Below are 17,721 nucleotides of genomic sequence, written 5' to 3'. Positions count from 1 at the left end.
TAATGAAATGGGGAAGCACATGTGTTAATACCTGTTTGAGAAGTGTGTCAGTAAAAGGAGAAAGATGAAAAGTCAAGATAGTACCAGGTTCAGGTTAGGTTTCATCCAGGATTTATGAGTTTGTGTGGAGCAGGAAACGAGCCAGGGAGAGAGGTGGTTTGGAGATGCTGGTGGGGACTCTGTGAGGAACACAGGACTTCGAGAGCTTGGGAAGGGGCAGGTCCTTGGTAAGGAGATTAGGCATCCCTTCCTCTGGCATAGGCAGGAGGGAAGAAAATAGGTGAAAACACTGCTGATTTGAAATTTAAAAGAAAAGGGTAAGTGAGGTATACCAGAGACTATAATTTCCCAATATCTAGTGTCCCTTTTGTAGTAAGTAATGTCCCCACCCCCCTCCTGGACTGTTTGGAAAGAAGACTACATTTCCCAGCTTCCCTTGAGGCTAGATATGAGCACATCCTAAGTTTTGGCTGATGGGATGTAAATGGAGGTGCTATGGATAACTTCTGGGAAGTTTCCATGAAGTGAAGGGTGTACCCTCCCTCTCCTCTTTCCTCCTTCCTGCTGTTTGGATTGTGGCTGTGATGGCTGGTGATGCAACAGCCATTTTAGACCAAGAGGTGTCCTTGGGAATGGAGGTCAGGCAAGGTCAAACAGTGAGATAAGAGGAACCGTGTCTCTGACATTGTGGTGTGTCTATAGCCCTGGGTCATCCACTTTCTGACTTTTGCATGAGAGAGAAATCAAGCCACTGTTAGTTTGGGTTTTCTGTTAATTGCAGCCAATCGTGATCCTAACCAATACCCGAGGGCAATCTTTCAGAGTAGGTCTGACCTCAGTGAAGTCAGCATGCAGGCCTTCTTGAAGTGGAGGATGGGAAGTGTGAGCACTAGGGCTGAGACCTAGGATAGCTGCCGAGAAAGGGGCACTTTGAAAGATACCCATGAGGGAGTGTAAAAGACTATGGGTCCAGGGATTCCACACCACAACCAGCTGCCTCCAGGGCTGAGATCAGTGTCTCAGAGTAGGTGTAACCTGTTTGCAAGGCACTTATTGGAAAGCTCTGGGTCAAAACATAGACGGTCACTTTCAGTAGGTGCAGGAGAGCAGAAAGAATTCCCGCCAGGGAGCCAGGCTCAGTCAGTCCTGTCCCGGGCTAATATTTCGGTACAGCATAAAGTATTCCATAACCAGTGATGGTGGTAATACTGACCATTTGAATAGGGCTTTATTAGTTACCAAACATATTCACATATAGTCTTGTTAATATTAAGTTTTCTGAAATATTAATAATGACTCATTATTATTTAAATAACTAACTCTCATTTAAAAGATTATAACCCCGACTAGTGTATTCTTATGCATTGATAAGGTTTTGATAGAGGAGTGATTTAAGGTAATGAAGTTTAAGTACCCCTGAAACAAACATGCTAAACCAGGAACGGGAATTGAAATTCTAAGCAAAAGTGTATCGAACGTAAAGTTAGCAGATCTCTGGTCACACTTGAATTCAAGGTCCACATAGACAGCGTTTTTAGGTGTTCGTTAGGATTTTAAATAATACCTCCTCTGGGAGGTTTAACAGCTGCAAGACATCATCATGTTATTCTTACCTTCAAAAATTTTCATTACCATTAACTAACAACCTGTGAAAACATTTTCCAAAATTTATTTTTGGTTTGCAGTGTCTCCCCATAAATGTTTCTCTATAACTCTCATAAGTATTTACAATTCCCCAAGAAATGTTGTAAAGCATGCGATCTTTTGCAAGTTCATTATGAAATGAGCCTTTCTTGGGCGGGTGTCTGGCGGCTGTGCCTAGTCTAACGCTGTGTCCCCTCAGGAGTGTGTTCTCTTTCATTTTGTGTAGAGTTGGTCCATGACAGGAATGCTTCCCAAAGTACAGAATGCTATCGGGGAACTCTATCTGGAAATAGGGATGATGCAGGAAGGAAGGCTTCTGGTATTTCCAGGAAGCGGGGTCCAACCTGATGGAATTTTCATCCAGCAACTTAAAAGACAACCAGGACTTAGTGAAGCAAAAAGGTAGGGTGGGCACGTGCAGAGGGCATAAACTCTTGTGGTTCAGAGTCAGACTCCTGGGCTCTTCTCACCTGTGAAGAAAGGGGAATGGGTGTGTGTGCTTTGCTTGCTTGATTTTTTGTTGGGCTGCTGGGCGTGTGAGGGTTGAGCATGAGCGCTCCTCTTGTGACCAACCACCCTTTTAGAATGTTGAAGGCTGTTGTGATGTACCTCACACTGCTTTGAGTAGTAAGAGGGCCACTCAGAGCTTGACTGTGAAGCCAGCCTTTCTGGTTCAAATCCCACCTCTCCACTTACTGGTTCTTTGCTTTTTATTTATTTAAAAAAGTTATTTACTTATGTATTAATTATTTTAACTTTAATTTAATTATTATTTTTTTGGCTCTTTGCTTTTAGACACAAGACTTAGCCTTTCTGGGCCACAGTTGTCATATTTGTAAAAATATAGGAATAAAAACGGCACCTACGTTGCATGGTCGTTGTGAGACTAAAAGCGTTCAAGGGAGACCGTAAAGCACACAGGATGGTGCCTGACACATAGTTAAGTACTCCTTCATGGTAGCTCGTTTATTTATTCTCCAGTATTTGATGCCCGACGCTGCTGTGGCACCACTAATGGAACAAAGAACGTTCGGTGAATGCAGATACTAAGCATTTTTACTCACTGATTTACACTCAGACTAAACATAATGTCTAGAATTATGTCATATTTAAATGGCTGTGTCAATTATCTTATGTTGTATAAGAAAGCACCCCAAAACTCAACAGATTATAAACCAACAGCCAACAAAGAATCATACTCTTTCTGAGCTACAGTCCTACTCTTTTTGAACTATAAGCAAAAGATCATCTAGTCCAACGGCTGCACTATACAGATGACTATGAATATGAAGGAACTTTTCTATGACAGGTTACCTCATGGGTGTGTAGAGCTCAGTCTTTAGGACAGAGAGACCTGGGTCTCTACCACTTACTATTTGCATGGTCATGACCCATGGCAACATAATGACACTCCCTGTACCTCGGTTTGTTTCCTTAACTCTAAAATGCTAATGGTTTTCACCTCATATTATTGTTGCAAGGAGCAAAAAAAAAAAATGGATGTAGAATACCTGGTTTAGAATAAATACTCAATCGCAGGCAAAAAAAATAAAATAAAATAAAGTAAAATAAAACCAACAGCCACTTATTACTGCCCATGTCTATAGGCCACCAAGGGGATCCCCCTGGTCCAGGGTAGGCTCAGCAGATCTGGGCTGGGCTCATGCAAACATCTGTGATCCGCTGGCAGGGCCAGTGGGGCTGGCTGGTCTCAGAGGACTTCACTCAGATGTCCGGTGGTTGTCTGGCTGGGTGACAGGGTTCGGGTCACGTGTTCCTCATCCTTCAGGAAGACAGCCCAGGCCTGCTCACCCAGTGGTTGCACAATTCCGAGAGGGAGAGCACAGGTTTACGCCTAGGCTCAGAACTGGCATGACACCCCCTCTGCTGCATTCGATTGGTCACAGCAAGTCATCAGGCTTTATTCCATGGCAGAGAAAGAGACTCTGGTGCAGAGTGGCATTGCAAAGGGGAGTTGGGTACAGGTTGGCATGGAGAATCACAGCTGTTTTTACAGGCTACTGTAAGATCAAAGGTCACCTTGGGCAAGCTACTTACCCTCTCTGCATTTCACCTGTAAATCCACTTTTATGGTAACAGTTATCATTCGTTTCATGCTTACAATGTACAAGGCACTTTATGCTCACAAGCTCTTTTACCTTCAAATATACCTCACGTGGTATGTATTGTTACCCCACTTTACAGATGAAGAAACTGAAGGTCAGAGAGATGAAATCAACTACGTCAGCTCCCACAGCTAGCACCTCTGGAGCTGGGGGTCCAAGCTAGGCCTATCTGACCCTAAAGCCTGACAGCATTACTCCTTGCTATGTGGCATCTCTTCTAGCGCTGGCATTTATAAAGCTCTATCCTCCATACATAGAGGCTAGCTTCTAAGTCATCCTCATGTAGGCAGGGCTGGTCATGGACATGCTGGGGCCTTGGTGAGCAGAGGAAACCAGTGTGGGAACCAGGGACACTTCTGTGGGTTCTGGGACTGGCCTTCTAGAGCCAGCCGGGCTGTCCAAAGCACAGAGTTCCAAGGATTTCGGCAGACCTTGGCCTGGTATAGACAAGTGTGGTTCTCCAAGGGGGTGAAAACAGCAGGTGGGGCCGGCTCCTGGTGAACAGGGATGCTCAGAGGTAGATCAGTGTCATTAGCAGCAGCTTTTTATTTTTTTTTTTTTTTGCGGTACGCGGGCCTCTCATTGTTGTGGCCTCTCCCGTTGCGGAGCACAGGCTCCGGATGCACAGGCTCAGCGGCCATGGCTCACGGGCCCAGCCGCCCCGCGGCATGTGGGATCTTCCCGGACCGGGGCACGAACCCGCGTCCCCTGCATTGGTAGGCGGACTCTCAACCACTGCGCCACCAGGGAAGCCCTAGCAGCAGCTTTGATGGGAGTGCACTGTACTTCCGGTCTCTTGACGAGGGTCAGGTGGGGATTCAGGGTCTAGGCAAGCAGATAAAGGGGGAGGGGAGGGATTCCAGCCTGACCAGGGCTCACACATTTAAAAACTCTTTACTGAGCACCTGTCGTGCACCAGACACTGTGTTGAGTCCAGCAGCTTGAACAGGACAGAGTCACCAATGCTGCCTCCGAAAGGAGGTGACACATGACACACAAGGGAGCGGACACATGCAGTAATTACAGGCTGTACTAAATGCAGTGAGAGACACGAACAAGAGATGGAGGTAGAGCATAAGCAGGGGGAGGGACCACCTGTGAAAGGGTGGTCAAGGGGCATCTCCAGGAGGGGACATTGAAGCTGAGACGTGACAGACTGCAGGAGCCACATGTGGTGGGGATGGGGGCATTCGTGGCAGAGGGAACATCGTGTGCAGAGCCCTGAGGTGGGAGAGGGCTCGGCTTGTCCTAGCAATGAAAAGAGGCCTTTGTGACCTGCTGTGTGTGTGGCACAAGGAACTATATTCACTGTCTTGTAACAACATATAATGGAAAGGAATCTGAAAAAGTACACACATGTGTATATATATATATATATATAAATAATTGAATCACTTTGCTGTATACCAGAAACTAATACAACATTGTAAATCAGCTATACTTAAATAAGAAAATTAAAAAAAAAAAAAGAAGCCTTTGTGAACAAAGGACAGGAGGCATCTGGGCTCACATCCTTCAGGGCCTCGGGCCCCAGGAAACATTTGGATTTTATTATCAGTGCGAGGGAAAGCCTTGCAGGAGTTAGGCTGGGGATGACATCGCCTGATTTCTGTTCTGAGGTCACGTTTGCTGCTGTATGGAGAATGGACGTAGGGAGACCAGGTACATGGCTGTCCCTCCCTGGTGTGCAGATGCAAGGCCTGAGGCCCTGGAGTGGGCACTGGGCAATGAATGGGGTACTACTGATGATGGGAAAGATGCTTTGTGATAATTTAATGGTAATCCTTTATAATTAATACTAAATTCCTTAGCACAGGGAGTTAAATCTGCTTTGTTTACTGCTAGCAATACTCTAGTAACACCTTCTTGAAATATGATTATGGTTTTTATCTCTTTCCGTAAGAAAGTATGGCTTAGAAAACCATAAAACTGTCTACTTTTTAGAAGTCTATTATTGTTAGAATATCTAACTTTCAATAACTAGCAAAATTTAGGCCTTTGCAAAGGGTACATTCCCAAGGCAGTGTGTATCTAGGTACAGCCCATTACTTATTAATTAGGCTCATGGGGCTTATCCACGTGTTTCTTGTTGTAAGGCTGTACCATTTTATTGTTTCTTATTGCAAGGCTGTACCGGCTTGCCTTCTCTAGGACTTGGTTACCATGGTGATGGCTGGTTTCACTACATCCGTATTCTCACTCTGTTTCTGACCTGTTCATTTGCAAAACAGACTTGGATTTGGTTTCAGTCTATTGCCTCAGCTCTTCAGCCCTATAACTTCTGCACACACACAAATTCGTTATAGAAAAACCAACTCCATGCAATGTAGGCCAGTAATTGATTAATTAAGAAAAAACCCAGCTGTTGGCAGCGAGGAAGAAATGATATTAAATGACCTGCCTAGTGACATCTTAACTCTTCTGTGGAAAAAAAGCCTTGAGCATCATCTTCTTTGCCAAAATTTATTCCCTGCAGGCAGAGTGCTGAACAACCTGGCAAAGTCAGCATCTAAGGAGTACTTAAAAGAAAATCATATTCTGCAATGTGCTACTGGAATGTCCAGCTTACTGGACAGCAACACCTGTGGCCAGGCTACCATGAAATACACTGAAGGTGTTCTGATGTAAATGTGTGTTTTTGCTTGAAAATGTTTTATTTTCTGTACTAGCTGTTACGGTTATGATTAATATACTTAACCCATCCTCGCTAATACATTTCCCAACTAACTGATTGGGTTAAGAAAGGATGAATTGTAACGTTTCCATCCTCTGATTCAGTGGCTCTCAACCCAGGGGCAGGCTTGCGCCCTATGGGGCCTTTGGCAATGTCTGGAGACGCGTTAGCTTGTCACGACTGCGGGTGTCGTTATTGGCAACTAGTGGGTACAGGCCAGGGGAGGTGGCAAACATTATACAGGACCCTCCGCAACAAACTCTCCGGCCCCAGATGTCCATAGAGCTGTGGTTGAGAGCGGCGCCCTGGTTTCTTATAAAGAAGTACACACGTCTTATCGATCACTTTGAAAGTCTCAAGTCCCTGCTAATATAAACTGCTCTGCTGTTTTGTGTCATCCTGTATAGAATAAAGGACGTTTATGAGCATTATTTTTGGTGGCACAATGAAGGTAGCCAACATATGTATCGTGCCCAGTAAGTCACGCACATGCATTTTATTTTCAGATCTGCTGCCGGAAACGCTTCTCTTGCAAAGATGAAATTTCAAGAATGCTTAAATATCAGGAGAAGTTTGGTGAGAAAAACATCCTAGTTGGAGAAATTATGGAATTTTTAGCGGATTTACTGTTTTTCCCACTGAGACATAGTGAAAGGTAAGTTTTTATGAAATGTTTCAAGTAGCGTGGCTCCTTTCCCCACCCCTGGTCCCTTCAAAAAACCCCACTAGTGACAGGGAGGTCAGGGGTCACTCATCGGGGCGTCTCACTTCTTTGGTTCCAGCCTTGTGCAGAGAAACTCACCGTGCCTGAGAGTTCTGCCCTGATCTATTTGTCAGGACACTGACCATGATATATTTGAAAGGAGCTCCTAGCCCACAAACCGTTTAGAGGTTTTGGCAGGAGGAAGAGTAAAAAGGAGGACAACGCCATCGTGAGTGTCTCCCAGCACCACCCCAGGCCTTGTGAGGAAGACGTATGCATTGTACTTCAAGCCTCTGTGGACTGTGTCTCTGGTACCACACCCCACTGGTCTGTCTTCTGCAAGACCTAGGCCAGAGCCTGCAGTGCCTCAGACCCCACTTTCGTGCCACCCCTTCTCGCCGGGGAAGACCTCTCACTCACTTGCCACGTGTGGGGCTTTCCTCGGCTCTCCATGCAAAGGGGTTCTGCAGCGGCAGAGACAGATTGGACTTACCTCCAAATGCATGGAAAGGCAGCGGGGTATGCGGGGTCAGTAGACGGGAAGTTACTAAGAGGAAACGTCAGGGGTGCGGATGGGGGTGGATCCTTGCTGAAGGCAGGCCAGGGTGATCGGATGTCACCTGGGGGATGGCGCCGGGGAGGATTCTCGCTGGTTGGACAATGCAGAGAGGAACACCGAAGTCCAAAGGTTGGGGCCTAGTTGAAACTTGCTCAGAAGAGCCCGAGTAGAGTTTGGTCAGGAGAGACTGTCAGCGTCTGTGTTTAAAAGAGGGGTTGTAGGGCTTCGCTGGTGGCGCAGTGGTTGAGAGTCCGCCTGCCGATGCAGGGGACGCGGGTTCGTGCCCCGGTCCAGGAAGATCCCACATGCCGCGGAGCAGCTGGGCCCGTGAGCCATGGCCGCTGAGCCTGCGCGTCCGGAGCCTGTGCTCCGCAACGGGAGAGGCCACGGCAGTGAGAGGCCTGCGTACCGCAAAAAACCCCCACAAAAAACAGACAAACAAAAAAAAGAGGGGTTGTAGGTATTACCGTCCGGATCTAATCTGTGTTAGGATTTGCCAAGCTCGACCACTTCTTCCTTTGACAGGTTGGTATGAGAGAAAGTTCTTTGTGAGTCCACAGAGAGTCCACCATCCCCTTCCTTTGGCCCAGCCTGCACCCTTGCACAGCCAGTTCAGCTGGCTGAAGGGCCAGGGACGCTCTAGGTGAAATTGTAAAGTTGTGAGGTTTTGTTTTTGTAGCCCCTCCCTCTCCCCTCCCTGTTGGCTGTCCTGCCTTTCACTTTTCCCTTTCCACCATCCTTGAGAGAATTTCCCTCTCACCAGGGAGGTGACCTCTTGTCTTCTGGCTTTTGCTCCCGAGGCAAATGTGATGTGACTCATCTCTAACGCAGAACTGCAGATCAGTGTTAACCCTTTCGAAGAATATTTACCTTGAAAAGAGTAGCCCCAATAAAGGAGTTTCTAAGGGTAAAGTTACCAGTGCTCTATAGTAGTGCTGAGATGTTGGGCTCTGGGGTCCTGTTGCCTGGATTCAAATTTTGTTTCTGCCGCTTGGTAACGGTGAGAACCTGGGCGCATACTTAGCATGTTGGTGTCTCATTTGTTTCCTCATTGGTAAAACGAGAGTGGTGGTAGTGTTTTCCTTGCAGGATGATGGTGAGAACTGAGAGATCTTCTATGTAAAGGGCTTGGAAGAACGCCTGGAGCACTGAATTGATAAATTGAGTTCTTAGTATTATTATTTTGCTCCCCAGCAGGGAATTTTTGAGGCACTTGACACTACGTAAGCCTACTTTTGTTCCTCTTAAGGTCAGCACTGTGAGCAGAGAACAGGACCTTCTTTAGAGAAGCAAAAAGCTTGACAGTAGAACCATTGCCTCATAAAAGAGAAATCTAAACACGTAGCTTACTGACTGAGTCATCTCTGCGGCCTGGGCTGCCCCACCATGAGTCCAGGGAGGGCAGCGTGTGACTCACCAGACACTTAACACTGCCGCCGTTCAACGTGCATGGCCTCTGTGTCAGAGGAGCTGACCGTACTTGGCAGTCTTCTTTCCAGACCTCATTGTCAACGGTCAGCCTTCTGAAACGACCGAGAAGCCTTTATCCTTACTGAAGGTTGTCCTTAGGTGACCGCACCTTCCGCATTGGTTAAGACTGGGAGATTTTTGCTGTGCCACTCAACTCACCTCTCAAACATGTGGAGATCCTTTGTCTTGGTGGCCAGGGGCCCTCAAGACAGCTCTCATGCACTAGGGAAATGATCAGAGGGTCCTAAGGGGCCTTGGAGGGTGGGGATAGGTAGGGATGGATTCATGAGGTCAAATTACAAAATTAAAAGTAACCCTCCCCCAACTCCCCCCTCCCCCTGGCGCCCCCTCCCCCCAGGACAGAGAAGAATGAGCAAACTGGCTTAAGAGGAACGGGGATATGTTCTCAGTGAAATCAGTGAATGTCATCGCTCTCTCTCTCAACTTTGTATCCACTCAGCAGCAGCTGTCCTTTCATCCGTGTCCCTTCCAGACAAGTGTCTCAATTGCCTCACTTCCCGCTGACGTCACTCGCCTCTCCCTCCACCCAACTCCGTTTCGCCTGCTGCCATGAACATCATCAGGAACATCCTCGTTGTGTCTCTTTGCACTTTGATCTTGTTGGTCGTCTGCTGCTGGAGGTTTTGACAGCATCCATGGCTCCCCTCCTGAGATATGCCCTCCTGGTTTCTGAGCTACCCACCCTCATGGCCATCTTCTCTGATGATGCCTTCTCGGTTTCTTTCATGGGTTTCCTTTTCCTCTTCCCGACTCTTGTCCAGATGGTGGTGCTCTCTTGGGTTCAGTTCTTGGACTCTACATGTATCAGCCGCGGGGCCGCGACCTCACCCGTGCCCGGGGCTTCAGCCAGCGTTCCCTAAGGTGATGGCGTCTCGTCTCCGTCCCCTTCTCGGACCTCCATCATCAGCTATACACGCGTGCATCCATCTGCCTATTGGGCGTCTCCGTTCGGGCAGTTCAGAGTCAACATTCTCAACCCTGAAAACATCCACCCCTCTCCCTGACAAAATGCATCTTCTCCCATCTCACTCCGTACAGACACCATCTTTAACGACACATTTTCGTGGTATTTATTATCAGTCACCATGCTAAACCCACGCCATACATTTTCTCATTTAATCCTCACAACAGCTCTGTCATCCTCATCTTGAACACGAGAAAACCGAGGTTTAGGAGATTAGGATGCTTGACTAGCTTTCAAATGGTAAGGCCAGGATTAGCACCAGGGGAGTCTTGATTGCAGAGCCGTGGTGCCTAACCACCGCGTCACTACCAGGCACGCTTGACCTCAGAGCTCAAGCTCCTAACCTCATCATCCTACTGCACGCGCAGATGCCAGCGCTCCCAGCACCAGGACCACCACCTTCCGTGTGACGCCAGGACTTAGCAGGCCTTCGGTCACCTCTGTGGCCACTGCGTTAGCTCAGACCCTTATCATTCTTCCTCCGGACCAAGTGGTCTCCCCTCCCGTAGCCTCACCTGCTTCAGTTTATCCTCCGCACTTGCACCCAGGTGAATTTTCTAAAACGCAGGTTGGATCACATCACTGTCTTAATGAAAACTCTTCAATATTAAAGTCCCAAACCCCTAGGTTTGCACTCAGTGTCCTTCACAGGTGGCTGGTCCTCCGTTTCACCCTCCAGTCTCTCCTCCTACCCCGGGAAATTCTCTGAGGGCAAGGGTTAGTCTTCCTCATTTCTGAACCGCAGCCCCAGTGCCAGCATTCCGTGAATGTTTGTTGGATAAATGGATGAATGCCATGCTTCTTGGATGCAAAGCCTTAATTAGATTTCTCGTTTCTAGATTCAAAGGAAGCAAGCAATTGAATATTATAAACCAGTGATAAAAATAAAGGAAAATGCAGGCACTCTGGCCAGCTCCTCACTCGTCAGGAAGCAGCTGAACATTAGCCTAAGTGATGCCTTGTGTAAATTAGGTAATTGCTTTGATGTATTTCTGTTAGAAGCAGATGACTTTCCCTCCGTCTCACCTGCATACTTTGCTTATTTTTTTAAAAAAGCCTTCATTTTTGAAGCAAGCAACTCCTGTTCCACATACTTTCAACTTTTTTTTTTTTGCGGCTTATTTACCTTCCCTCATTAGGTAAGTGTCTTAGTCTGTTGCTATAAGTACACTGGGTGGGTTAAACAACAGAATTTTATTTCTCACAGTTCTGGAGCCTGGAAAGTCCAAGATCAAGGTGCCAGCAGATTTGGTGAGGGCCCATCTCCTGGTTCAAAGACAACTGTTTTCTCACCGTGTCCTCACATAGTGGAAGAAAGGGGCTGAGAGCTCTCTGGGGTCTCTCTTATAAGGGGCACTAATCCCATTCGTAAGGGCTCTATCTTCATGGCCTTATCACCTCTCAAAGGCCCCACCTCCTAATACCATCATCTCAGGGGTTAGGATTTCAACATCAGAATTTTAAGGGGGACATAAACATTCGTACCACAACAGAAAGATATCTTTTAAAAGTCCTTTCCATCCCATTTTTCATTCTTTTGTAGGCAAAGCACCATGCCCAACCACACCCCTCTCCTGTCAGTGTAGTTTCCCTTCTTCCTTCCAGTTCTGTTTTAAGATGCAGTTTCTATAGCAGTAGCCTTTTCATACTTATTCCTGTGTTGCTAAAGTAACATGTGACCAGAAATAACACGATGGGCCCACTTTTGATTTTACTCATGGGACTCAGTGCCTCAGATCTGGTGCAGAGATTTTCTGATTAAAGATAAACATTTAAAACTTAAAACGAAAGTTAAAAAAATTGAAATGAAAAATTGTGGCCTTAAATTCTTATCAGGAGGATTGGGGTTGGGTCTCTTGCCTCCTCTTGGTCTCTGTTGCTTCTGTCATACTGTTCTGTTTCCCTTCATGGGAGGAGTTCTGATTCTGTCTCTGAGTTTCTTCCACCAGAATGTTGATATTATTACCTGTGGTTTATAGTGACTGTTGAGTCTCTTCATCCCTGGTACTAGATTGGTTAGGTGGAATTTACTGACATTTTAAGGGTGGTCCTCCAGGGTCACTGTTGAAGAACTCAGGGGCCTCTGAGAGAAAGGTCCTGCTTTCCAGGCTCTGCTATTGCCAGGGACCAGGGTAGCAGGACCTCATGTTTTACTGCCTCAGTACTTATTTGACTCAGTAGCCCATTAGCTTGTGCTGCAAATGGTTGCCACGCGTGAATTCTGTCATTTGGCTGGAGCATCACTGCCAGACTTGGGAACTGAGGAGAATGAGAGTTGAATTGGAGGCTGCAAATAATGTTTGGATAGGAGGCTGGGGACAGGCCACAGCTGGAGGGTGCGGTAGGTGTAGTCAGGGATGTGATTCCCACAGACAGCACTTGCCAACTTTTGTGCCTCCAGTGAGTGGGTTCAAATAGAGTGAGGGTTCAATGAGGGTCAGACAGAGACCTCTCGGCCCTTGGGCAGCTTTGTTTCTTTCTTTAAGTAGGCTACACTAGAAATCTCAGTTTCTATAAATGCTACAACTAGAAAAATTTTGAAACATTGTCAGGGCTCCTGAAATCTCATTGCCACAGGGCACAATCTACTTCAGCCTTAAAGGGTGTTTTTTAACCCCGGGCTGATTTTGACCCTCAGGACAAAAAGTCTGGAGAAACTCGATCGTCATGGCTGGGGGTGGGGAGTGCACATTTAGTGGGTGGAGGCCTGAGAGGCTGCTAAACATCTTACAGTGCCCAGGACAGCCCCCGACAATAAAACATTACCCAGCCCAAGATGTCAACAGCGCCAAGACTAGGAAACCCTGACCTAAATCAACCACTTCCCCCAGCATGTATGCTTGTCATCCATATTACAATAAAACAGGATTGCTGTCAGCCTAGTCACTTGCTGTCACAAAAAAGCCTTAAGATACTTGATATCTGCAGGGAAAGAATATTTTCTATTTTCACTCTACAGATTTAGTAGTATGTGTGTGTGTGTGTGTGCGTGTGTGTACTTTTTTTTTTCCAGTAAGCGTGTCCTGGCTGAGTAAAGATTTTGTTTATAAACAGAAATTGCAGATGCAAATCTAGAGAACATTTATGAGAAAGGGACTAGTTTACCTGATCTGGTTGCTTTGCCTAATTTTTTGTTACTAGTTTTGGTGGCTTGTCTGTGGTGAAAGTATAATATATTCATTTACTTTCTGATAAGAGAGTCTCTGGCAATCACAGTGTTTTGGTGACTTCTTAAATAATTCTTTATGATAGGTTTCCATTTTACAGTCAATTTTCAACGTGGTTACGATCAAGTATTTTTCTGTAAGGAGCACTTTCTCGCCATTATTTTATAGTTTTTCCCACCTGCTGGTGATTGAAGTTGATTCATTTCACATAAGGCCCGCTCCAGGCTCACAGGAACATCGTGCGTGGTTAAGTCAGCTGTCAGGGCAGAATTCTTGTGCTTCTGTTTCAGTCCCTGGTGGTGAGAGCTGATGGGTGTCTTCAGTACAGGAGGATGAGAGCCTTGGGAGGGAAAGGTAGACTAAGTTTATGGAGACCTTGGAATCAGTTGTCCTTTGACATATTTTTAGTTTTCCTATGTAGGGGCGGAAAAATGTTTCTTCCATCTTCTTAGGGTCCCTGGCTGAGCCTGAAAATTAAATTGAAAAGGCAGACTTTCACCACCCTTGTTCCACCTGACCCTGCAGGCAGAAATTTGAGAGGCTGACTTTGGTAAGAAGTTCTATCTCCTGTGGCTTTTATTAAGAAGCCCAGGATCTCTTAACAGCAGCTTCTGGACCAAGCAAGGAGTACTAGATGATAGAATCCCACCTTTGTCACCAAAACTGTAGGGGAGAAAAAAAATTTTTTTTCCTCTGCCCTCCTAGGTTCTTCTGCTGGGGCCCTGTAAAATTAGCCTGAGAAAAGATTGATTTAACAAGAGAAAAATCAAACAGAAGTTTACTAACGTGTGCATCACACTTAACACACCTACTCAGGGATGAGCAACTCCAAGGGGTGGCTTGAACTTGGGGTCTATATACTAACTTAGCAGGGGAGAGGGATGGGGGAGAAAAGGCCCTCATGGAAAACTAAATGACTCTTTGGAAGGATAAATAGGCCCTTAGGAGAATAGATGATATGGTAGTTTGTGGCAGTGTCTGTCTGGGTGTGGTGCTGGCTTCCTGTCCCCCGCCCCCTCTCCCGGGGAGGGGACTTATAACGCTTGAGTCCTTTTGGGAGGCTCTGCTTTTAGGCACATAAGGGCTCTCAGGAATCAAATGCCTCGGCTTGTAATAATTCTAATGTCAGTGTGGCCTACTTTGGGGTGGCATATCGTGATCCCCTTTATCTACCTTTAATGGAAAATGTCTATCTACATGGAGCGTGCCTGAGGAACTCATAAAATAAGAAGGAAGCCAGAACCACATGTAGCTGGGACTCATCGTTAGTCATTTTTAAAGAAGTTTTGGGGCCTCTGTAGTAAAAGTGTTACCGAACGTTAGTCATCAAAGCGATCCTCTTTAAGGATTTTTGCACTGAGGGAAGAAAAGAGCTATGGTGTATGACGCTTACACTGTATCTATTCAGTGAGGATTTAGTGCTTTATACATTGGAATGCATGACAGGATTATAAGGATGTGTTATCTTAACCTAACCAGTTTGTAGGTCTGGGGTGGTTTGGGAGATTCATTCACCCGGTTAAGATAAACAAGCCTCCTACTGCGCACCCTACCCCGCCCCCGCAGCACTCAGCCTGAAGCTGCCTATGTGAGTGGCAGCCCAATCACCCAATCACAAGCCATTGCTTGCATCTGCCTTTGTGACTCTGGATTGGAGGCTCTTGTAAGAAACTTTCCTTTGTCTGAGTTTTTCTCCTTGTGGGAGCAGTTCCTCAGGTGCTCTGCAGGGGCTGCTTACTACTTTGAAATGGTCTCCTAGGTCCTCCAACGTGAATTTTATGAATGCCGTATGGCCTGTATTTCAATCTAAATGACAATTTGTCTTGGTCTTTTCTAGATATGGTAATAGACAAATGGGATGGGACAGATGGGAGCTCTGTCCCCTGTGCTCAAAGAACCGTCCTGGGGGATCCCCCGTATCTGGGGGATCCAAAAACAAACGAAGTTAATTTCTCCCTTTAAGCAAATTCTTGTTTTGTTAGGAGGCAAAACAAACCTATTATAAAATATATAACACATGAAAGATTTAAAGCACAGCCTGGTTGGAGGAGGCTGAACTGGGTTTTAGTTTTTGCCTGGCCATAGCCAGTTATGTGACCTTTGCCAAGTCACAAGTGCTCTGGCCCAGGTCTATCTCTCCGCTCCATCTGTAACTAAGGATATAGGGTTCTTTGAAGTTCTCTGCAGAGTTACTCTTCCATGTTTACATTTAAGGGAGACAGTGATCAGTAGCAGGAGGTTTTCCAGGGAAAGCCTCTCGGGAGGAATGCTTAAGGGAGATGGAGGGTGTGAGTTGGCCGAGGACGAGGCACTGCTAGGCAGGGGATGTGCATGAATGAAGGTAGGAAGGTAGGAATAAACAAAGACGTGGAGAAGACCAATTGGGAGCTGGCAGGGGGTCTATGAGAAAGGGTGGGATGGGAGGTGAAGACGTAAGGCGTAAGGCAGTGGTAGGAGAATCGAGGCAGTGCACTGATTTGAAGGCAGTTCTGTCTATGGGCAAGTGGAGATTTAAGACTGAAGAAGGCTTGGGGGCCAATTACCCTTTCATGGTCTTATTCTGTTTAGGAGATTGTTTTGGAAACTCTTTAGAATCATTGAGAACTCAGCAAGGCTGTCTGAAGCCTGTCTACAATTTCAGAGTGAAGTGAATTCCCTGTGCATCCTGTGTAAATGCACGCCCACCCTCATTACTTCTTCACTCAGCTCTATTTTCCTTCATAGCACACTACCTAAAATTATGTATTTATTTATTAGTCTTTTTTGCCATTTAAAAAAATGGGAGTATAGTTGATTTACAATGTTTCAGGTATACAGCAAAGTGATTCAGTTATATAAATATATATATGTATAATTTTCCATTATGGTTTATTACAAGATATTGAATATAGTTCCCTGTGCTATACAGTAGGTCCTTGTTGTTTATCTATTTTATTAGTAGTTTGTATCCCAAACTCCTAATTTATCCCTCCCTCACCTTTCCGCTTTGGTAACCATAAGTTTGTTTTCTGTGTCTGTGAGTCTGTTTCTGTAGTAAGTTCATTTGTATTATTTTTGTAGATTCCACATATAAGTGATATCATGTGATGTTTGTCTTTCTCTGTCCTACTTGCTTCCCTTAGCATGATCATCTCTAGGTCCATCCATGTTGCTGCAAATGGCATTATTTCATTCTTTTTTATGGCTGAGTAATATTCCTTTGTATACATGTACCACATCTTCTGTATCCATTTATCTGCTGACAGACATTTAGGTTGCTTCCATGTCTTGGCTATTATAAATAGTGCTGCTATGAACATTGGGGTGCATGTATCTTTTTGAATTAGAGTTTTCATCCCAGGAGTGGGATTGCCAGATCATATGATAAGTCTATTTTTAGTTTTTTAAGGAACCTCCATACTGTTCTCCATAGTGGCTGCACCAATTTACATTCCCACCAGCAATGTAGGAGGGTTCCTTTTTCTCTACACTCTCTCCAGCATTTATTATTTGTAGACTTTTGGATATTGGCCATTCTGACCAGTGTGAGGTGATACCTCATTGTAGTTTTGCATTTCTCTAATACTTAGTGATGTTGAACATCTCTTCATGTGCCTATTGGCCATCTGTATGTCTTCTTTGGAGAAATGTCTATTTAGATCTTATTAGTTTTTTAAAAAATCTGCCTTTCTTGCTAAAAAGAAGGAACTTGATCTGTCTTTCCACCATTGTATGCCCAGCTTCTGGAACAGTGGCTGGCACATAGTAGGTTCTCAGTAAAAATTTGCCATGGGAATGAACATATAATGGAGAAAATGACTTTGTTAATTCAGATTTACCCTTCCACTTTAGAAAAGCAAGTATTTATTATTAAGGGTATTTTAATGTTAATTACGTGTATTATAATTCATTCATTAATTCTTTCAACAAATATTTACTGAACCTTAAAGCAGTAAAAACAGATTTTATTCAAGACTATTGCAATAGGGGGAAAGAGACATTAGTACAGGACTGGGTTCAGTTCCAAATACGGGCATGGGCAAGTGGGAATTTGTAGCCAAGGAGTAGGGTGGGGGTCAGTGGATAGAAAATTACTAAGAGGCAACACCAAGGATAAGGGGAATTCTGGCTAAACGAACCTAGCAGGATTCTTGCTGAAGGCAGGCCAGGGTGATCGCACATCACCTGGGGATGGTGGAGAATGAGAAACTTGACTAGATATCGAGGGTAATCAGGTACTGAGGATGGCTAAACCCAGCAGGATTCTTGTTAAAATTGGACTACATAGAGATGAACATAGAAACCCAAAAGTCAAGCCTAGCTGAAGAAGAGTTCAGAGAGCCTGAGTAGAGTTTGGTTAATGAGAGAATCTTTGCCAGGTGACAATCTCTGTTTTGGTTCCTGGGGATATAGC

The 17,721-nt window shown here is 45.4% G+C and overlaps 1 long non-coding RNA gene across 8 annotated transcripts in view; it reads left to right on the top strand.

Annotated features, from left to right (window-relative positions):
- LOC111187865 (uncharacterized) overlaps positions 1-17,721 on the top strand; it is an 81,924-nt gene that overhangs the window by 49,271 nt on the left and 14,932 nt on the right. For 7 of the 8 annotated variants that reach the window (XR_016395045.1, XR_016395040.1, XR_016395038.1 and 4 more), the window contains one exon: positions 6,951-7,099. This is a non-coding gene — a long non-coding RNA (uncharacterized LOC111187865). Of the gene's footprint in view, positions 1-6,950; positions 7,100-11,000; positions 11,134-17,721 lie in introns of all 8 variants that reach the window. The other variant, XR_016395039.1, reaches the window with a different exon arrangement.

This window comes from Delphinapterus leucas, chromosome 11 (assembly GCF_059928025.1).
Source record: "Delphinapterus leucas isolate spDelLeu-1000000601 "Yukka" chromosome 11, BTC_Dleu_Yukka2, whole genome shotgun sequence".
In the NCBI taxonomy this organism is placed as follows: Eukaryota; Metazoa; Chordata; class Mammalia; order Artiodactyla; family Monodontidae; genus Delphinapterus; species Delphinapterus leucas.
The sequence above is the reverse complement of the archived record's forward strand: the minus strand, read 5'-3'. Positions and strand labels throughout refer to the sequence as shown.